Genomic DNA, 23,510 nt, shown 5'->3' with positions numbered 1-23,510 from the left:
AGGCAAGTCTTGGCGGGCGGTGAGGCAAGGCCCAGCCTGCGGTGAGGCGAGGCCCAGCACGTGGCGTGGCGAGGCCCGGCGGACGGTGAGGCGAGGCCTGGGCGTGCAGCGAGGTGAGGCCCCATGAGCGGCGAGGCGAGGCCTGGGTGGGCGGCGAGGGGAGGACCGGGCGGGCAGTGAGGGGAGGACCGGGTGGGCGGCGAGGCTCCACGAGCGGCGAGGGGAGGCGAGGCCCGGGCGGGCGGCGAGGCGAAGCGAGGCCTGGGGAGTGGTGAGGCAAGGCGAGGCCCTGCGAGACAGGGTCTGGCGAGCGGCGAGGTGAGGCCCGGTGAGCGTAGAGTCCTGGCGGGTGGGTGGCGAGGCGAGGCCTGGCGAGTGGCGAGGAAAGGCAATGCGATCAGCGAGGCCTGGCGGGCAGTGAGGTGAGGTCCGGCGAGCGGCGAGGTGAGGGCTGGCGAGCGGTGAGGCGAAGCCCGGCCTGGGGAGTGGCAAGGCAAGGCAAGGCCCTGCGAGGCAGGGGCCTGGCGAGCGGGAATGCGAGGCCCGGCGAGCGGTGAGGCAAGGCAATGCGATCGGCGAGGCCTGGCGGGCAGTGAGGCGAGGCACGGCCTGGCGAGCAGTGAGGCGATTCGAGGCCCGGCGAGTTGCGAGGCCCGGTAAACGGCAAGGTCCGGCATGGGCTGGTGACGCTAGGCAAGCGGCGAGGCCAGGCAAGAGCGGGGCGGCAAATGTCAAGGCATGTGTTTTCCGGAACAATGTGAGGCAAAATCGGAATGACGGAAATGAAATAAGGCGGCGGAAGCTTTCTGCCAAATTCAGAAAGGTCCGCAGGTCTGCATGACCTCGGAGGTCTTCCTGCCTCTTGGCATGATATTAAAAAGAGATAGGTAATGATGAGGTAGGGGGAGGGGGGATAAAGTTGGTGGAGGGGGGATGTAGTGTGTGAGTGGGTTTCAGTCAAGTAGGGGAGGTTTGGGGGAGCGTTTAAGGGGGTTTATCTTCAACAGCTCAGCAACAAATAAAATCTTTATACAAAAACTCTTGTTTGTTTGTTTGTTTGTTCCTGAACTACAGCCTAAACAGTACACGATAGCGCAACAATTTTAGGTCCACCTTACCGTCGTCCCGTGGTCTTATCGGAAGACGTTTCATTGAAATAGGTGTTATATTTTTTTAAGTTATTCGCCGCTGGCCGGGCTGGGCCTCGCCTCGCCGCTCAACGGGCTCCTGCCTCACCGGGCCTCGCCTTGCCTCACCGCTCCCCGGGCCTTGCCTTGCCTCCCCACTCGACGGGCCTCGCCTCGCTTAGCCTCGCCTCGCTTAGCCTCGCCACCTGCCTGGGCCATGCCTCGCCACCCGCCCGGGCCTCGCCGCCCGCCGTGCCTCACCTCGCCACCTGACCGGTCCTTGCCTAGCCGCTCCCCGGGCCTCACCGCTCGCCGTGCCTCACCTCGCCGCTCGCCGGGCCTCGCCTTGCCGCCTGCCAGGCCTCGCCGCTCCCCGGGCCTCACCTCGCCGCTCCCCGGGCCTCGCCTTGCCGCCTGCCAGGCCTCGCCACTCGCTGTGCCTCACCTCGCCGCTCCCCGGGCCTCACCTCGCCACTCGCTGTGCCTCACCTCGCCGCTCCCCGGGCCTCACCTCGCCACTCGCTGTGCCTCACCTCGCCGCTCGCCGGGCCTCACCTCGCCACCTGACCGGTCCTTGCCTCGCCGCTCGCCATGCCTCACCTCGCCGCTCGCCGTGCCTCACCTCGCCGTGCCTCATCTCACCGTGCCTCACCTCGCCGCTCGCCGTGCCTCACCTCGCCGCTCCCCGGGCCTCTCCTCGCCGCTCCACCGGGCCTCTCCTCGCCACTCCCCAGGCCTCTCCTCGCCACTCCCCGGGCCTCGCCTCGCCACTCCCCGGGCCTCGCCACTCCCCGGGCCTCACCGCCCGCCTGGGCCTCGCCTCGCCACCTGCCAGGCCTTGCCGCTCGCCGTGCCTTGCCTCGCCGCTCCCTGGGCCTCGCCTCACCTCACCTCACCGCCCGCCGGTCCGTTGTGATTTGCTGTTGAAGACCACTGGAGCAAGTATGTGTTCAATGAAATTAGGTATGCGTAGTTTTAAATGAAACTCTTTCCTCATAACTTAGTCATAATTTTTTGATCATTGTTCCTTTATTCAACATCAAGAGAATTAGGATGTGTACGGAAAAACCAAAATAGAAAAACCAAAACAAAACAATTTTTTCTTTGTTGTATTTCTGTTCAATAACCTTTCTATAAATACTAGAATATACTCATGGTAGGCCTGACATTGTACATGTAGTCCAAGAACTACAGAGTTGGAAATAATAGTAGTTTTTCACACATGAATGTAGCACATCGTGTATGCGCATTTGGCGTGCATACATTTTTTTGCTGAAAAGTTGCATTAGGTGCCATATTATGAATTTGATGTCAAATTCTGAATTTTGGACATCAAAATGATGAATTTGTAAAACCAAATGTTGTGAGGTCTGTTCATGAACCATACTGTGACCACACCTCTCCATGTTGGAAGAATGGAAGATGCAGAAAGAGATTACCAAAGCCGTTTATCGAAAGCACAAGGTGTGGAGATGAGTCACATCCTCTGTACAGGAGACGATCTCTGGATATGGGAGGATTTCAGGGATATCAAGAAGGACACCGGGATCAACCTATTACTTCTGAATGGGCGGTGCCCTGTAATGCTCAACTCTTGAAGTTGTTCAAATGTCACATCAACGTTACGATATGCTCCTCTGTAAAGTCGGTCAAATACGTGTTCAAGTACACCTTGAAGGGGAGTGAGCAATCAGTTTTGGGAGTTAACAGGGATGCCGAAATTGCACAGTACTTTACTGGCAGATACGATTTTACACATGGAACAATAAGAAATGGCAAAGAAGGAAGGCTGGGAAGATAGTGGAAGATCTCCCAGGTATTTTTGAAGCCAACGTTCTGGGACGAGTGTATACTGTTTCTCCAAGATGTGGTGACCTCTACTACTTGAGACTGCTTCTCCATCACGTAAAAGGGCCAGTATCCTTCGATTCATGGAGGACACATGACGGACATATTCTTCCTTCCTTCAAAGACGTCTGCATAGAAAGAGGTTTGTTGCAAACTGACGACCATAGGCAACAGACGATGGAAGATGCTGAGCGGACAAGACTCCCCGAAGCAATGAGAGATTTGTTTGTTTTGCTGACGATTGCTGGGATCAACACCTCGACAATTATGGGATTGCTTCAAGAATTCAATGTCTGAAGATTACCTTCAAAGAGAACGGAGAACAATCAATGATCCAAATATCATGATTGATGAGAGGCATCATGATCAGGCTCTGTTGTATATTCAAGACAAGCTTGTGAATTACAACAAGACACTGGGATACTTTCATGTGCCACTACCAAGACATGGAAGGATGAACCTTGATGGTGACAATCCAGAATTGCTGTGTGAATTGCAGTACAATAGCCCTGAACAACAGTGATTTGTTGAAGAGAAGGAGTCTCTGCTGAATGTTGAGCAAAGAGCAGTGTATGACCATGTGTGCAGCTGCTTGGAAAGGAATGTTCCTTCAATGTTTTTCATTGATACACCAGCAGGAATGGGCAAAACAATTCTCACCAATTTGATCCTCTCCAAAGTTCGAGGTCAAGTTGATGTTGCTTTTGCTGTAGCATCCTCTGGTATAGCAGCTACATTGATGCCTGGTGGAAGAACTGCACATTCTCGATTCAAGATACCCATCGAAGTGACCGATAATACAATGTGCAACATTGAGAAGAACTCCAACATGGTTCATTTGATCAGGAGTGTGAGACTGATTGTTCGGGATGAGTGCCCGATGATTAAGAGGGAGAGCTTTGAAGTGGTGGACAGAACTCTTCGAAATCTATGCAAAAAGAACGATAAGCCTTTTGGCGGCATTCTTACCATTTGTTGTAGCGATTTTCGACAACTCCTTCCTGTTGTGAAAAGGGGAAATGATGCTGATGTTGAAAATTCCTGCATCAAGAAATCCTATTAATGTCAAATTGTTATATTTTGTTATTCACATTTTAAACTTTAATAAATCCCTTTTCCACTTGCTGTGCCCGTCAGCCGCCCATGCGCAGTAATACCTCCATGTTCCACGTCACAATGGAAACCCGATGGGCGGGAATGGCGGCGCCGCCAGAGCCCCTAAGAATGGAGGGGGGGGATAAGGGGGGATGGAGTGGGTGGGTGACTGGGGGGTGGGAGGGGAAGGGGGGAGAGGGTGGGGAAGAAGAGGGGTTGAGGGGATGGAGTGACGGAGGGGAGGGTGTTAGACCAATGCAGAAAAACACCATTTTAAAGAAAAATTACGATTTTCTTTGAGATAATTTTTTTAAAAAGCCATTTATTTTAAAGAAAAAAGTGCCATTTTCCCATGTCACAATGGCAACCCAATGAGTTGTGGGCCCAGCGGGTCCACTTGGTCTAGTTTATCTACATTTTACTGCATCTGCCACGCATCAGCCCACTCACTCAACCTGTCCAAGTCACCCTGCAACCTCCTAACATCCTTTTCGCAGTTCACACTGCCACCCAGCTTTGTGTCATCCGCAAACTTCTAATTCCTTCATTCAAATCATTAATATATATGGTAAACAGTTGCGGCCCGAACACCGAGCCTTGCGACACTCCACTCGCCACTGCCTGCCATTCTGAAAAAGACCCATTTACTCCTACTCTTTGCTTCCTGTCTGCCAACCAATCCTCTATCCATGTCAACACCCTACCCCCAATACCATGTGCTCTAATTTTGCTCACCAATCTCCCGTGTCTGAAAGTCTAGATACATTACATCCACTGGCTCCCCTTCATCCATTTAACTAGTCACATCCTCAAAAAATTCCAGAAGATTAGTCAAGCATGATTTCCCTTTCATAAATCCATGCTGACTTGGACTTATCCTTTTACTGCTATCCAAATGCACCATTATTACCTCTTTAACTGGTCTGTAATTCCCCGTTTTCTCTCTCGCTCCTTTCTTGAAAAGTGGGATAACATTAGCTACCCTCCAATCCATGGGAACTGATCCTGAATCTATTGAACATTGGAAAATGATCACCAATGCGTCCACTATTTCTGGAGCCACCTCCCTGAGTACCCTGGGATGCAGACCATCAGGCCCTGGAGATTCATCAACCTTCAGTCCCATCAGTCTACCCAATACTATTTCTCGCCTAATGAAAATTTCTTTCAGTTCCTTTGTCTCCTTAGATTCTCTGTCCTCTTGTACATCTGGGAGATTGCTTGTGACTTCCTCAGTGAAGACAGATCCGAAGTACCTGTTCAACTCTTCTGCCATTTCCTTGTTACCTATAATAATTTCACACGTGTCTACCTTCAAGGGACCCACATTTGATTTTGCTACTCTTTTTCTCTTAACATATCTAAAGAAGCTTTTACTGTCCTTTTTTATATTCTTGGCCAGCTTCCCCTTGTACTTCACCTTTTCAGCCCGTATTGCCCATTTTGTTGCCTTCTGTTGTTCTTTGAAGGTTTCCCAGACCTCTGGCTTCCTGCTGCTCTTTGCTGTGCTATACTTCTTTTCTTTTAGTTTTGTTCCATCCCTAACTTCATTGTTGCCTCCTACTCCCTTAGAATCTTTCTTTTGCTTTGGAATGAAATGATCCTGCGTGTTCCGGATTTCCCCCGAAATTCCTGCCATTGCGGTTCCACTGTCATTCCTGCTAGGATCCCTTTCCAGTCTACCTTGGCCAGCAACTCTCTCATGCCTTCATAGTCCCCTTTGTTCAACTGCAACACTGACACTTCCGATTTAACCTTCTCCTTCTCAAATTGCAGATTAAAACTAATCATATTCTTTGGAGCGTAGAAGGTTGAGGGGGAACTTGATAGAGGTTTTTAAAATTTTGAGAGGGACGGACAGAGTTGACGTGGGTAGGCTTTTCCCTTTGAGAGTGGGGAAGATTCCCACAAGGGGACATAGCTTCAGAATTGAGGGACAAAGGTTTAGGGGTAACATGAGGGGGAACTTCTTTACTCAGAGGGTTGTGGCTGTATGGAATGGGCTTCCGGTGGAAGTGGTGGAGGCTGGCTCGATTTTATTATTTAAGAGTAAATTGGATAGGTATATGGATAGGAGGGGATTGGAGGGTTATGGTCTGAGTGCAGGTAGATGAGACTAGGTCAGGGAGAATGGTCGGCGTGGACTGGTAGGGCCGGACAGGCCTGTTTCCATGCTGTAGTTGTTATATGTTATATTATGATCACTACCTCCAAGCGGTTCCTTTGCCTCGATTTTTCTTATCAAATCTGGTCATTGGACAACACTAAATCCAGAATTGCCTTTTCTCTGGTCGGCTCCAGTACAAGCTGCTCGGATAACTATGTGCTTGTATACCTCAGTCGCTCTATTCACCCCCACCAACCCCCCCAACCCCGCCTCCCCAGAGCCCCACTGTTCACTGCGAAGGCTTACCTTACTTTTGTTGTACTTCGTGGTCCAGTATCTGTTATAACTTTGTTATGACTCTGGACGGACCACAAGTACACGTGTTTAAAAGGTTAGAATACTGGAGCTTAAATCCAGGCTGTTTATTCCACGGCCACCTGGAACCAGAGTGACCACCAAATCACCTCATTCTCTTTTATACATGTTACTACACGGGCAAACAAAGTAGTCCTTGTGATACAACAAAGTAGTCCTTGTGATACAACAAAGTAGTCCTTGCAATATCACAACAACTTTGGTCCATTCCACCTATCTAAATTAAATTCCATTTGCCGTTTCCCCGCCTCTTGCCCAGCTGATCAACATCCCGATGTAATTCTTGCTAAACTTGTTCAAAGTTTGTAATATAACTAATGTCAGTGCAAGCTAACTAACTGTACTTTTACGATCTCATGCACATCGTTGACGACAATATAGATGCCAAAAAACACTCGACCCAGCGCTGATCACTGAGGTACCTCATCAGTCACGGGAATAAAGAAAACCCCTTCCACGCCACCCTCTGCTTCCACTATTATGTATTCAGTTATCCAGCTATTCCTGGATCCCATTCAATGTCACCTTCCAGAGTAACCTGCCAGCGAAGGCCCCGCGGAAGCCCACGCAGACCACATCTACTGCCCACATCAACATTCTTCGTTAATTCTTCAAAACCCCCAATCGGATTTGTGAGGCCAGATCACCCATTCACAAAGCCGTGATGTCTATCCCTGATTACCCCCATGTCTTTTCCATTCCATGTATCACTCAGAATCCCCTCCAGTAACTTACCTACGACACGTATCAGGCTCACTGGTTCCCAGATTTTTCTTTCCGTCTCTTCCTAATTAGGCTTGTACTCGCTGGAATTTAGAAGACTGAGGGGGGATCTTATAGAAACATATAAAATTCTTAAGGGGTTGGAGAGGCTAGATGCGGGAAGATTGTTCCCGATGTTGGGGAAGTCCAGAACCAGGGGTCACAGCTTAAGGATAAGGGGGAAGTCTTTTAGGACCGAGATGAGAAAACATTTCACACAGAGAGTGGTGAGTCTGTGGAATTCTCTGCCACAGAAGGTAGTTGAGACCAGTTCATTGGCTATATTTAAGAGGGAGTTAGATGTGGCCCTTGTGGCTAAAGGGATCAGGGGGTATGGAGAGAAGGCAGGTACGGGATACTGAGTTGGATGATCAGCCATGATCATATTGAATGGCGGTGCAGGCTCGAAGGGCCGAATGGCCTACTCCTGCACCTATTTTCTATGTTTCTGTTTCTTTTTTTTTTTTTTTTTTTTTTTTTTGAAAAGCTTATGTACAAATAGAAATAAAAGACACATTTGTTACAGAACTCTTACATAGCTTCAATTTTTAAATTTTTAAAGAGAAAAAATAAAAAATAAAGAAGGAAAAAAACCAAAAACTATAAACTATTGGAAAGGGAGAATAAGAGGATTAAAAAAAAAAAAAAAGATATAACTATAAAAATTAAAGGGGGTAGATCCGGGAGACAATAACCACAGTTGTACATCCAACCCTTAACTCAAGTTTCAACTTTTAATTTAAATTTTTTATTTTAGTCCTGTGCCAAACCCATTTACTTTTCTAAAAATTCAATAAATGGAGACCATATTTTAAAAAAATAACTCAGGTTTGTCAATTAAGGCAAATCTTATTTTTTCCAAATGCAGGGTCTCTGTCATTTCCGTAGTCAACATTTTAATTGTGGGGGTTATTGGTTTTTTCCAAAATTTAAGTATTAATTTTTTCGCAGTTATTAGACTGTAATCAAGAAAATGTACCTGACTTGTTGTAAAGTTTGTAGTGTGTTCTGATAATCCTAATATAATTAATTTTGGATCCATATCCAATTGCTTGTTGATAACTTTAGAAACTATTTTAAAAATCTCCAACCAGAAGTTTTGCATTTTTATACAAGTTACAAAAATATGAGTTAAATTAGCTTCTTGAAATTGACATTTATCACAAATAGGAGAGATACTAGGAAAAATCCTATTTAATTTCGTCTTCGAATAATGTAATCTATGTATTATTTTAAATTGTATTAAGGAATGTCTAGTATTTAATGAACATTGATGTATATGTTGTAAACTTTCATCCCATATATCTTGCATTATGAGTTGATTCAATTCGTCCTCCCATGCTCGTCTATAAGATTCTGATGACGGAATGTCAGTGTCTAGGAGAGTATTATAAATAAAGGATATTAATTTATTTGAATTATAATGTCGATTCAGGCATACATCAAGAGTTTCTGGACCTCTAAACTTATATTCTTGCATGTGTAATTTTACATAATCTCTAAGTTGTAAATATCTAAAATAATTATTAACATGTAATCCGTACTTCTGCTGTAAATCCTGAAAAGAAAGAAAAGTTCCCTTATGATAAAGATCTCCCACCTTTTTAATTCCATAACTTTTCCATTGAGCAAATCCTCTATCTAAGACAGACGGTTTAAAAGTAGGGTTATTCGCAATAGGAAGGAAAACAGATAATTTACTCCATTTCAAAGTAAGATTTAATTGTTTCCAGGTACGGATAACACTGTGTATAATGGGATTACCTCCATATGTTTTTTTATTTAAGTTTATTGGAGCTAAGAGGATCGCACCAATATCAAATGGTAAACAATCCTCTTTCTCCATCTTTAACCAATCCGGTTGTTGATCAGAATCATCCAACCAGCAGGTTATATTTTTAATATTAACCGCCCAATAATAAAATAAGAAGTTAGGTAAGGCAATTCCTCCATTAGTTTTAGACTTACATAGATGTCTTTTATTTATTCTATGAGTCTTGTAGTCCCAAATAAAATTAGTAACAATTGAATCAATTAAAAAAAAAAATTTTGGGGAAGATAGATCGGAATTGCTTGAAATAAGTATAGTAGCTGTGGGAGAAAGATCATCTTTATAGCATTACTACGACCAACTAATGATATAGGAAGTGTTTTCCAAAATTGGATATTTCTGTGTAATTTAGTAAGTAAAGGAGGAAAATTTAATTTAAATAAAGAAGTATATTTCCTAGTCACGTAAATTCCAAGATATTTAAACTTTTCATAGGCAATTTTAAAAGGGAATTGTTGAAGTATGGTCGGATTATGCTCCATTATTGGCACAACATTAACCATGCTCCATGTCGAACGTCGATGCATAAATCTCAGCCGGGACTCTTGCAGTTTATTCTCCAGCACCCCGCAGTGTTCTATATTTACTTGGTCAGTCCGCGGAGATTGATCTAACTTCAAACGTTTTAAAATGTTTAGAACGTTTAGATTGTACTGTCATGTCAACTATCCCCATTGACAGCCACGTCCCGTCTGTCTCCACGGACAAACTGAGGAGAGGTGCTCATTCAGCACCTGCAGTTTCAAACATAGAAGTCTCCAATACCCCTCCAGCTATGTTATATCCTGCCATTGCCCTTGTGATCACCCCCCCCCCTACTGTGCAGACATACTCCCCCTACTCCCCTGGACAACTCTAGGTTTTCACTTGATTCCAGCTGCCTCTAACTGACACACGCCTCCTTTTTCTTGAGCAGAGCTTCAACATTCATCTTCAGCCAGGGTTCACTATCCCTGCTGGCCCAGCCATTCACTCTATCAGCAACACACTGGCGTTGAACTCCCCCTATCTCACTTGGTAAAGCCTCTCACATGCCAGTCCACTCTTTACTGCAAGCATCCTCTCGCAGTCTTTAGTTTAAAGATACAGAGTGGAAACAGAGCCTCGGCCCACCGACTCCGCGTCGATCAACAATCAACCCATGCACGAGTTGTATCCAACACACGAGGGACAATTTACAGAAGCCAATTAACCAATAACCCTACATGTCTTTGGAGTGTGAGAGGAAACCGGAGTACTGGGAGAAACCTTCCGGCGCTGTAAGGCAGCAACTCTACCGCGGCACACTGTGCCAGTCAACATTTTGAGATGAGACAGACTGTCCTGGAGTAACTCAGTGGGTCAGATAGCGACTCTGGAGAAAAAGGATGGGTGATGTTTTGGGTCGGAACCCGTCTTCAGACTCAAAACATTTTAAAGTTATTGCACTGTCAAACTTGGCCTTGCCCCAATTTAGGACATCAGCTGGCCAACTAGACATATCCTTCTCCATAATTGCTTTAAAAGAAATAAGTATATTTATGGATATAACCATAACCATAACCATGTAACAATTACAGCACGGAAACAGGCCCATTCGGCCCTACCAGTCCACGCCGACCACTTTCTCTGACCTAGTCTCATCTACCTGCTCTCAGACCATAACCCTCCAATCCCCTCCCATCCATATACCTATCCAATTTACTCTTAAATAAAATCGAGCCTGCCTCCACCACTTCCACCGGAAGCTCATTCCACACAGCCACCACCCTCTGAGTAAAGAAGTTACCCCTCATGTTACCCCTAAACGTTTGTCCCTTAATTCTGAAGCTATGTCCCCTTGTTGGAATCTTCCCCACTCTCAAAGGGAAAAGCCTACCCACGTCAACTCTGTCCGTCCCTCTTAAAAAATTTAAAACCTCTATCAAGTCCCCCCTCAACCTTCTACGCTCCAAAGAATAAAGACCCAACCTGTTCAACCTCTCTCTGTAGCTTAAGTGCTGAAACCCAGGCAACATTCTAGTAAATCTCCTCTGTACCCTCTCCATTTTGTCGACATCCTTCCTATAATTTGGCGACCAGAACTGCACACCATAGTCCAGATTCGGCCTCACCAATGCCCTGTACAATTTCAACATTACATCCCAACTTCTATATTCGATGCTCTGATTTATAAAGGCAAGCATACCAAACGCCTTCTTCACCACCCTATCCACATGAGATTCCACCTTCAGGGAACAATGCACAGTTATTCCCAGATCCCTCTGTTCCACTGCATTCCTCAATTCCCTACCATTTACCCTCTACGTCCTATAGATGTGGTAAGATGAACAAGTTTGCATGTTACGCCAACATTAGTGGCATCGTAGAGAGTGAAGAAGACAAACTAAGGTTCCAACAAGATCAAAATCAACTGGGGAAGTGTGATCAATAATGGCAGATGGAATTTAAATTAGACAGAGCCAAGTAATCCATTTTGGAAAGTTAAGTCAGGACATGAATTACATAATTAACTTTGGAGAGAGTTTTAGGACAGCGAGACCTCGAGGTACAAGAACTTAGTTCTTCGATGTTGGCGACACAGATAGACAGGGTGGTGAGGAAGCCCGTTTGACTGATAACATTTATCGATCAGGACATTGAGTGGGAACATCATGGTACAGCTATATAAGGCTTTTGTGAGATGAAACAAGGAATATTATGTGCAGTTCTGCCCATCATCATATTGAATGGGTGCGAGTAAACTCGAGGAGCACAGGAAACATTCACACGCGGGTAGCATTAACGACAATACCAAACGATTTTCTAAATACATAAGGGGGGAAAGGGTAACTAGAGAGAGAGTGGGACCTCTCAGAAATCAAAGGGGACACCTCTGTGGAGATGGGCAAGGTCCTAAATGAGTATAAAGGGCCTGTCCCACTTAGGCGATTTTAAGGCGACTCCCGGCGCCTAGGCTGTCGCCGACAGTTTGCCGAGGTGTCGCGGGCATGATCGTGAGGAGTCTTCCAAAGATCGTAGTGGATCGTAGTGGATCTCGGCGCGTCGCCGAGAAATCAAACAGTTTGAAATTTCTCGGCGACAGCTGGCTTGTCGCCAGGTATCGTTGCTTATTGCGGTCGCTGTCGCATGCTGTCCCCAGGTTTGATAGGTTCTCTAGGTGCATTTAGAAGCACATAATATTAAAATAAGTAAAGTCATTTCAAAATACCATAAAATGCTTGTGTTTAACCAATTTATTTACCGTCAGGCCATTTGACAGGTAGAATGGAGGTGACAGTTTGACAGCGTGGGAATTTTTGCAATGTTTTTGGCCTCAGCCATTACATTTAAAGTGGGCTCCAAACCCAGATATTCAACCCAGAAACCAGATATACATCTCCCTTACATTTTCAAAGAATGCCCACACACTTTTCACAAAAATCCACTGAACCACTTTATAATTTTTTTTTTAATACAGCTATTAGTAAACTGGAAGTAAATCCTGTTTATTCCTTGTTACTGTGAAGCTTGGTTTTTAAGTAACCCATACAAGGTGTTATAGTTCAAAACTCTCAAGTACTTACCGACTTGTCAGTGATTTCAGCGAAAACCAGGATGCCGGAGAAGCATTGACAGCGTGGGAATTTTCGCGATGTTTCAGAAGACGCTGTAATCTCGACCTGACTCGACATTGTCATGGTCATTGTCGTCGGGTAAAAGGAAAGTTCGGCGATCTGCTACGACTTTGACAGTCGCCGGCAGTTGCAAAAAAGATCACTTAAGTGGGACATGCCTCTGTATTTACCGAGGGGTAAAGGCAGAAGGACGGAGGAAATTGGAACAGTCACTGGAAGTGACATGAGAGCAGTCAGGGTTAGCCGTCGAAGAAGTACAGAAGGTACTGTCATGTTTGAAGGTAGACAAATCTCTAGGGCCTGATCAGATATATCCGAGGACATTGCGGGAAACTAGAGAGGAAATTGCGGGAGCCCTGGTTGAAATTTACGAGTTGTCCTTATTGTCCCAGTTAGGCGATTTTTAAGCCGACTGCCGGCAACTAGGCTGTCGCCACACGTGTGCCGGGGTGTCGCGGGCATTGTCGTGAGGAGTCTCCAATGAGTCATAGTAGATCTCGCGACAGCTGGCTTGACGCCAATGATCATAGCTTGTCGTGGGCGCTGTCGCAGGTTGTTCCCAGGTGTGGTAGGTTGTCGCCGGTATTGAGGACGGATGAATTTCATTGGTGACTACCAACATCAACCGGCGACAGGTACCGGGATCAGGAGAAGACAAGTTGCGACAGCAAGGTCCGGCCAGACTACTACCACGTCACTGGCGCCTCAATAACATTGTCCAAACCCATCCACAGAAGTGCAGCTGCAACAGCCAGCTGTTGAATGGGCACTGAAACCGAGATGCTGTTGAATGGGGGTGGACACCTGACCATACCGACAGCAAAGTCCGGCCAGACCACTACCACGTTACTGGTTCCTCCGTGCCTAACACCTGTGGTCACTGGACTTTGGGCGTTTCCTTGAGGACTGGTCATTGTTTGTTTGGCGACTGACCTGATCAAATTTTCTTTTTCAACTCATCTGCTCACGATTTCTGCTTAAAGTCTACCTGTTCATCTTTGTTATATGCTTGAGGTAACCCACTATTAAACATTATGTACGACTCAAGGCATTCTTAGACACCGAAACGGCAAATAAAATGCAACGTCGAGCTAAAACTGGGGGAAAAGACGGCGAAGTCTCAAACAAGAATACTGCAGCCATGGTGCCGCTGCCTGGTGCCGGACCTGAACTACCAGAGGATCTCGAGAGGCTTCGTTCAGCACTCCTTGCTGACACAAGCAATTAATTCTGCCCCAAAAAGAGAACTTGAAGATGCTTTGTGAACACTGATGTATACATGCAACAATATGGTAAAGCTGCCTGTGCATTGCAAAAATACACAGAGAGTTAAAATGGCGATCTTGTGTCCAGACGTGTGATGTTTTGGTCTCCCACTCAAAGCGTGCTTTTGAGAATGATACTGAGAAGAACTTATCATTAATTGGTGACAAGGATAAACTTGTTTTGAAGTTGGTAGGTTGTCGCCGGTATTGAGGACGGACTCAACTTGATTTCTGGAGTTGCTGTGTATCTGGATGATCTGCTCGTCACAGGCAGTTCCGAGGAAGAACACCTCGACAACCTCGAACAAGTCACCCACAGGCTCCAAGATGCAGGCCTACGACTGAAATGGGGAAAATGCGCCTTTCTCGTCAATTAAGTCCAATACCTGGGCCACAAGGTGAGCGCTGCGCAAAACGGTTCGATGGCACTGGAGACGAGCTCAGCGGAAGGCGTTCGCACAAGCTAAGCAAAGCCTGAAATCGTCCAAAGTTCTGACGCACTACGACAGCAACAAGCCGCTCGTTCTCTCCTGCAACGCCAGCCCTTACGGAGTAGGGGCAGTGCTGTCACACGTCATGGAAGAGGGCACTGAAATGCCAATAGGCTACGCTTCACGCAGTCTGAATAACGCTGAACGCAACTACTCGCAGCTGGATAAGGAGGGTCTAGCCATAGTCTTCGGCGTCAAGAAGTTCCACACATACTTGTGTGGACGACGATCCATAATTGTTATGCTCTGGGGCACACAGGAACTGGACTCAAATGCACGACTCACACACAAGAGTCAATTTGGAGAAAATAAAGGCGTTCTTTAATTTTCACATTAAAGAACACTGCGATTCGAACCAAAAACTCTAAACTTACTCAGCTACAAAAACATTAGTTACAAAAATTACTTGCTAGCTATACTACGACCGAGAGCACATGAATCAGAGCACATGAATCACAATACGAACTGGCACAGGACAAAGGGAGGCGTGGACTACATATACATGAGGTAAGGGCACACAGGTGGAAACAATCAAGGCGGGGCTGACAATTACAATGGCAGGAAGTCAAGGGACCTGAAATGAGAATCTAAACACAGAACATGACACAAGACTAACAGATCTGACGGGACATTACAGTACCCCCCCCTTTAGGACCGACTCCTGACGGTCCAGGCTGGTCAGGATGAGTCTTGTCAAAGTCCTTGATCAAAGTTTTGTCCAAAATGAAGCTGGCAGGAATCCAGCACCTCTCCTCAGGACCGTAGCCTTCCCAGTCGACCAGAAACTGGCGACCGCGACCTCTCTTGCGGACTGCAAGAAGTGCCTTAACTGTAGACCGGACCACCGTCGACGAGCCGGGGGGGGGGGGGGGGGGGGGGGTGGAGGGGGCTTGGAGGCTGGCACGAGTGCACTTTCCTTGACCAGTTTTATTTTGCTGATGTGGTATGTAGGGTGAACCCTTAATGACCTGGGGAGTTGTAGATGGACCGAAACAGGGTTAATGACTTTCGAAATGGGAAAAGGACCCACGAACCTTGGAGCCAGCTTTCTGGCGTGGACGTGAAGTGGCAAGTCCTTTGTAGACAGCCATACCTTCTGGCCTGGGCGATAATGCGGAGCGGATCTGCGGTGGCGGTCGGCTGCCGCTTTCATCCGGGACTCACCCCGGAGTAGAACCCTCCGAGCTCCGTCCCAGATTCAGCTACAGCGTCGGATCATGGCGTGGGCAGAAGGCACCGTCACCTCACCCTCATAAGCCGAGAACAAGGGGGGCTGGTAGCCGTAGGCACACTGGAAGGGTGTGAGTCCCGTGGCAGCCGTAGGAAGCGTGTTGCGTGCGTACTCGACCCAGATGAGATGGTCGCTCCAGGTGGTCTGGTTCTGCGCGATCAGACAGCGCAAGCAGGTCTCGAGCTCCTGGTTCATCCGCTTAGTCTGGCCATTGGATTGCGGATGGTAACCAGAAGACAGGCTGACGGTGGCACCTATGAGGGAACAAAACTCACTCCAAAACTTGGACACAAACTGAGGACCTCGGTCCGAGACAATGTCTGTAGGGAAACCATGGATACGGAAAACGTGAGACATCATTACCTCTGCCGTCTCTTTGGCAGAGGGGAGCTTGGCCACAGCGATAAAATGTACCATCTTTGAAAATCGGTCTACCACCGTCAGGACAGTTGTGTTACCTTTGGAGGCCGGCAACCCAGTAACAAAGTCAATGGAGATGTGGGACCAGGGCCTCTGAGGGACTGAAAGTGGGTGCAGCAGGCCCGCTTGGGCTTGTCTGGAGGGCTTGCTCCTTGCACAGACAGGGCAGGTGGCCACATATTCAGCTACATCCTTCTCAAGTGAAGGCCACCAAAAACACTGTTTAACCACAAAAACAGTTCTCTTGGCACCTGGATGGCATGTGAGCAGGGACGTGTGAGCCCAGTGGATTACCTGGGGGCGCAATGTCACAGGAACAAACAAACAAACACTTAGTAGGACAGCCACTCGGTGCTGGAGTCTCATCATTAGCCTGCTTCACATCTGTTTCGATCTGCCAAGACACCGCTCCTACCACACGGTTAAGTGGCAGGATGGGTTCGGGTTCTCTGGTATCAGGTTCAGGGTCATAAAGTCGGGACAGGGCGTCTGGTTTTGTGTTCTGGGAACCGGGCCTGTAAGACAGAGAAAAGTTGAACCTACTAAAAAACAGAGTCCATCTGGCCTGACGTGAGTTGAGTCTCTTGGCTTTACGGATGTATTCCAGGTTCTTGTGATCTGTCCATACCAGAAAAGGCTGCTCAGCCCCCTCCAGGCAGTGCCTCCACTCCCCCAATGCGGCTCTGACCGCCAGCAGTTCTTTGTTTCCGACATCGTAATTTTTTTCTGCGGGGGTCAACTTACGTGACAGGTAGGCGCAGGGATGAATCCGGTTGTCCTTCTCCACTCTCTGGGAAAGTACCGCCCCAATCCCCTCGTTGGAGGCATCCACCTCCACAATGAACTGTCTCTGGGGATCCGGGATGGTCAGAACAGGAGCGTTGGTGAACAATGTTTTGAGGCGCTGGAAGGCGGCTTCGGTCTGAGGATTCCACTGGAACTGGGTCTTGGAAGACGTGAGAGAGTGCAGAGGAGCAGCAACAGCACTGAAGTCTCTAATAAAACGTCTGTAAAAGTTTGCAAATCCGGGAAACTGTTGCACCTTCTTTCTGTTAGTGGGGGTGGGCCAATCGGCCACCGCACTGTCCTTACCAGGGTCCATCTGGATGTGGTCGGCCGATATAATGTAGCCCAGAAAGGACATTGTGTCTGCGTGGAAGTCGCACTTCTCGGCCTTCACATACAGACGGTTAGCTAAGAGCTTCTGCAACACACATTTGACATGACGCTCATGAGACTATGTCTGGAGAGAAGATAAGAATGTCATCAAGGTAGACAAAAACACACTCATTGAGAAATTCCCTGAGGACCTCGTTCATAAAAGCTTGGAAGACTGCGGGGGCATTGGTTAACCCGAACGGCATCACCAAATACTCGTAGTGCCCGTTAGGGGTGTTAAACCCAGTTTTCCACTCATCCCCCTCTCTGATTCTCACTAGATGGTATGCATTCCTTAAGTCTAGTTTAGTGAATACTTTGGCTTTGTGCAACAGTTCAAAAGCAGAAGACATCAAAGGAAGTGGGTAACGATTCTTGATCGTAATTTCTTTTAGGAAGCTGTAATCTATGCAGGGACGAAGTGACCCATCTTTCTTGCCCACAAAGAAAAACCCTGCGCCTGCTGCCGAGGAGGACGGGCGAATAATGCCCGTCCTCAGGGAGGACTCAATGTACTCATCCATCGCCTTCCTCTCGGGGCCGGATATGGAGTACAGTCGCCCCTTGGGAATAGGGGCCCCCGGCAGCAGGTTGATAGCGCAGTCGAAAGGTCGATGAGGAGGTTGGGTGGTGGCCCTGGACTTGTTGAACAACTCCTTCAGTTCATGGTAACAGGGTGGAACCTTCAACAGATCGGGATAGTCATCATCATCATTAGAAATCTTTATTTCTTCAGATTTAAGAACATTTATTCCCAAAACCGCCCCGATCTTCCCGTAACTCACCCCTTCGTTCACTGGTTCAACAAGACATGATTGTGTGCACTCAAACCCCCATCGTCTGATCTTACCAGATCGCCAATCAATCTGAGGATTGTGTTTCTGCAGCCAGGGGAAACCAAAGACCAAGGGATGTTGAGCTGAGTCAAACAAGTGAAAAGACATTATCTCCACATGGTTAGCATTGAATATGACTTTGACAGGTTCTGTACGATGAGTTATCTCAAACAACTGACGTCCATCTAAAGCGCTCGCCACAATAGGTTGCAACAAGGGCACAGATTTAACCTTACACGATCGAGCTAGAGTCCAGTCCATGAGACTCTCGTCGGCTCCGGAGTCGATCAAAACCCCCCGAGTCACAATTTGCTGATTCAGAGTGAGGGTGGCCTGTGTCAGAGGTCGAGGAGGTAAGTCCGAAACGGGGAATTGGCTCACCAGTGTCCTCCTTTTCACTGGTGAGCCACCCCCTTTTACCGAGCAGTCGGCCAGACGGTGTCCTTGTTGACCGCAGTAAAAGCAGGCTCCGTCCTTCAGGCGGTGCTGTCGCTGCTCCGGAGTCAGCCTGGTTCGTCCTAGCTGCAAGGGTTCCTCCGACGGCTGAGAGGACGCTGTTTTCTCCGGCCAGCGATGGACAGGGAACGATGACTTCTTCGGTGTGAAGGACCCGGAGGAGCGCCCCTGGTGATTGGGAGGACGATCAGCAGCCTGGTGTCTTTCCTTTTCCTTTATCCTGTTATCGACATGAATAGCCCTGGTAATTAATGTCTCTAGATCACTGGGTAACTCAAAAGGTGAAAGTCTGTCCTTTATAGCCTCCGACAACCCATTCATGAATGCATCCACTTGTGCAGGCATATTCCACCCACTGTCTGTTGCAAGGGTTCGGAAGTCAATGGCATAGTCTATCACTGGGCGAGTGTTCTGTTTTAGCTGCAGTAAGACTCGGGAAGCTTCCTTAGCAGAGGAAGTGTGATCAAAAATACTGCTAAATGTTCTTTGGAAGAGGTCTAGATCCTGACAGACTGTGGAGCCCTGAGACCACTCCGCAGTGGCCAATGCTGCGGCTCGTCCCGTCAAATGGGACACAATAAATGCTACCCTGGCCTGGTCTGAGGGGAAGTGTGCAGGGTTATGCTTGAAGTGGAGATCACATTGTACAAGGAATGATCTACAATTCTCCGAGTCTCCAGAGAACTTATCTGGTGAAGCCAGGCGTAGAATCAGCGTGGGGTTCGCAGGTGTGGCCGGAACAGCAGGCGGATGGCCGGCTGAAGGTTCAACGTGAGCCAGTGGAGAAGCTGCCGAGGTTGGGTCGAGACAAGCCAGAACCTGATGGAGTTGTACAGCGAGGTGGTTAATCTGGGTCGTCACTGATGACTGGAACTCGCTTTGTCTATCGTTCAGCTCGCGCACCCCGTGACTGACTGAGCGCAGCTGCTCCTCCTGGTGCTGGATCTTAGTGCCCTGGTTGGCAAGGGCTGATTTCCAAATCTTAGAGTCGGCTGAGTCCATATCGTTCTGTTATGCTCTGGGGCACACAGGAACTGGACTCAAATGCACGACTCACACACAAGAGTCAATTTGGAGAAAATAAAGGCGTTCTTTAATTTTCACATTAAAGAACACTGCGATTCGAACCAAAAACTCTAAACTTACTCAGCTACAAAAACATTAGTTACAAAAATTACTTACTAGCTATACTACGACCGAGAGCACATGAATCAGAGCACATGAATCACAATACGAACTGGCACAGGACAAAGGGAGGCGTGGACTATATATACATGAGGTAAGGGCACACAGGTGGAAACAATCAAGGCGGGGCTGACAATTACAATGGCAGGAAGTCAAGGGACCTGAAATGAGAATCTAAACACAGAACATGACACAAGACTAACAGATCTGACGGGACATTACAGTAATCAACACTGACCACCGACGACAAGGCCATTCCGCTAATGGCTTCGCCGCGAGTGATTCGCTGGTCGCTAACACTCGCAGCGTACGATTACGACATTGCGTACAAACCGGGCTCAGCTAACGCAGACGCGCTTAGCCGACTCCCACGACGAGCGACGGTATCGCAAGCGCCAATACCAGGAGAAATCGTCTTTCTGATGAGCGAGTTGGAGAAATCACCCATCACTCCGTCATGTCTTCGCACCATGGTGCAGAGGGATCCGATCCTGTCTCGTGTTCGCGAATACATCATGAGCGGGTGACCAGACAAACCACCAAATGATGATTTCAAGCCTTCCTTCAGTCGCAAAGTGGAGCTGAGCGTTCACGAGGGTTGTCTTCTCTGGGGTAGTCGTGTTGTACTACCACCCCAATGTCGCTCGCAAATGATCATCCGGGTATTGTGAAGATGAAAGTGATCACTAGAAGTTGTGTGTGGTGGCCTGGAATCGATAAGGACTTAGAACACAAAGTCCGAGCATGTTCAGAATGCCAAATGCATCAGCGGGATCCGCCCAAAGCTTCGCTTCGTGTTCGCGACACATGGCCTTCCGCATACACTGGTTTCTGACAACGGCCCATGTTTCGCTAGCAAAAAGTTTGCAAAGTTCATGAAAGAGAATGGGATTCATCATGTCAAAAGTGCGCCATACCATCCAGCAACCAATGGTCTCGCAGAGGGCGCCGTGCAGACGGTGAAGGCAGCACTCCGCAAGATGTCGGGACCGCTGCAAACGCGTGTCGCTCGATTCCTCATCTCATATCGTTCAACGCCCACAAACTACTACAACGCAAACGCCGGCTGAAATGCCGATGAAAACAAAAATTCAGACGCGTTTCAACATCGCGGTGCCAGATGAAAGAGCGACCATTGGTGACAAACAATTCTCGCAAAAGTTGCACCACGATTCGCGCCCAGCTCGAGAATTTGAGGAAGGAGAGAGAGTGCTAGTGCGCAACTACGCGAGAGGGAAGAAATGGGTACCAGGACACATCGCAAAGAAGCTAGGTCCTGTCTCGTACCAGGTCAAGGTTAATGGGTACCAGGACACATCGCAAAGAAGCTAGGTCCTGTCTCATACCAGGTCAAGGTTAATGGGACCAGGACACATCGTAAAGAAGCTAGGTCCTGTCTCATACCAGGTCGAGGTTCACGTCAACGGGGTAGAAATCTGGAAACATCACGCAGACCAGATTCTGAAACGTGAAATCAACTCTCCCACAACCAATGAAACGGGAGATTCGATAGATTTTGACATGGGTACGCCCACAGTGCACGATGAAGACGTCAACGGAAGAAGTGTTGCACAGGAAAACTTTGACGAAAGCAACCACGATGAGACCGTTGCGGATGCGACATCAGAGCGCAACAAAGAAAGCAATTCAGGGCGTAAGCAGTACCCAAAGCGAAATAGAAAGCGACCGGATTACTACGGATTTTGAAAACGGATGATTTTGACAAGAGACTTGACTATACGGACTCGGTTATATGGACAATGTAAACACCATGAAAATTTGGTTATCATTAATGGAAAGGATTGAAGAATCTTTCGGCATTACATTGAAGATGATACTTACATTCTCAATAAGAATTGGATATTTAAACTTTGATTTGGATTTAATTGGATACAAAATGACGCATATTTTTGGACTTACTTAAATTGGGTTTTGTTATAGAAAAATACTTTGGAAACATAATGGATATAAAGATCATTATGATATTGGATTGTTTTATACGTATTAGTATGCTTTAGATGGAAGAAAATTATCACAATTCTAAGAGGGGAGATATGTGATGTATACATGCAACAATATGGTAAAGCTGCTATGTGATGTATACATGCAACAATATGGTAAAGCTGCCTGCGCAGTGCAAAAATACACAGAGAGTTAAAATGGCGATCTTGTGTCCAGACGTGTGTTGTTTTGGTCTCCCACTCAATGCGTGCTTTTGAGAATGATACTGAGAAGAACGTATCTGGAGGAAGTTAAATCCTACTACGAAACACATGATGAACGCTTTTGTGAGGTTGAAGATGGCCTGAATGACCACAGTGACAGACTGGTGAACGCCAAAGCCGCCATAGCTACATTACAGAGCGAAAACGCACTTCTGAAACGGAAGCTAGATGATCTCGAAAATCGGTCACGGAGATCCATTCCGTGGTGGTCAGAATTCCTGAAAAATTGGAAGGTTTGGACCCAGTGAAATTTATGACTGAGTTTTCTGAAGAAGTGCTGGGGTCTGATTCCTTCCCAAGACCTCTCATGCTTTCGCGTGCTCACCAAGTTGGACATACTCCAATGAATGTCTTGAATACCAAGCCATCTAGACCAAGAGTGTTTCTAGTTCTTTTTCACTACTTTCAGGACAAATATAGCATCATCACCTTACGGAGGCAGGAACTGTCCTTCCGCGGGCACCGGGTGTTTTTTCATGAGGATTTCAGCGCGGAGCTGGGGAGAAAACATGCAGCTTTTAGGTAAAATCCCTGCTCTATGAAAAAGGGGTTAGGTTTGGCCTCCTGTATCCTGCCCAGCTCCAGATTACTCATGATGGTAAAAAACATTACTTTGATACACCAGAGGCTGCCAAAGAGTTTTACTACTCTTGCTGGGGAGATGACGGCCGTGAAGAGCAATGACTTTTTAGGATATTCATGCGGCATTGGCACAGCCTCTTACGTTGGTAACTGTTAATGTTTGTAATTGTGGAACTCGACTGAACTGGACTACCTTGCTGCTGAATCCGATTAATGAGTCGATGACTTTCAACCAGCGAAAAAAGTAGACGTCTAGAATTTGCTCTCTGGGATACAGGTATTACTACTTACCTTCTTTCTTGTAATGCTTTGATTGATCCGTGTTATTAGTCTATATACCTCAAAGGTAGAACAAACAACTTTACAATTTTTGAAGAAGAGAGCCACCCTCAATTGGATATAAAGTTTTAGTTAGGGAACACCTTGGAAGTTTTTTGTTTTGTAATGCCTGCGATCATCCTCAGTTGGGGAGGAAGTTCTAGGTTTTGGGGGTTAAATGTTTTTTCTTTTGGGTAACGGCAGCTTATTTTTTGTATATCACGAATGCACTAGACCCCCTTTTTTCTCTCTCATTGTGTGTTTTCACAAGCAGCTTTCACGTTATTTTCGATGGCAGGCCCTGCATGTATTTTTGAAATATGTATTTTAAAATATGGCCAATGGTGACTTTGATGGAGACCATCCTGTGAGGTTTATATCTTGGAATGTAAAGGGGCTTAATGGTCCTGTTAAAAGAGCTAAAGTTTTTTCTCATTTAAAGCAATTAAAAACAGATATATTACTTCTACAAGAAACTCATTTAAGATTGGAAGATCATAACAGATTGCGTAAAGCGTGGGTTAGTCAGATTTTTCACTCTAGATTTAATAGCAGATCCAGGGGTGTGGCAATATTAATCACCAAAAGAATACAGTTTACAC

Source organism: Rhinoraja longicauda, chromosome 33 (assembly GCF_053455715.1).
Source record: "Rhinoraja longicauda isolate Sanriku21f chromosome 33, sRhiLon1.1, whole genome shotgun sequence".
Classification (NCBI taxonomy): Eukaryota; Metazoa; Chordata; class Chondrichthyes; order Rajiformes; family Arhynchobatidae; genus Rhinoraja; species Rhinoraja longicauda.
The sequence above is the reverse complement of the archived record's forward strand: the minus strand, read 5'-3'. Positions refer to the sequence as shown.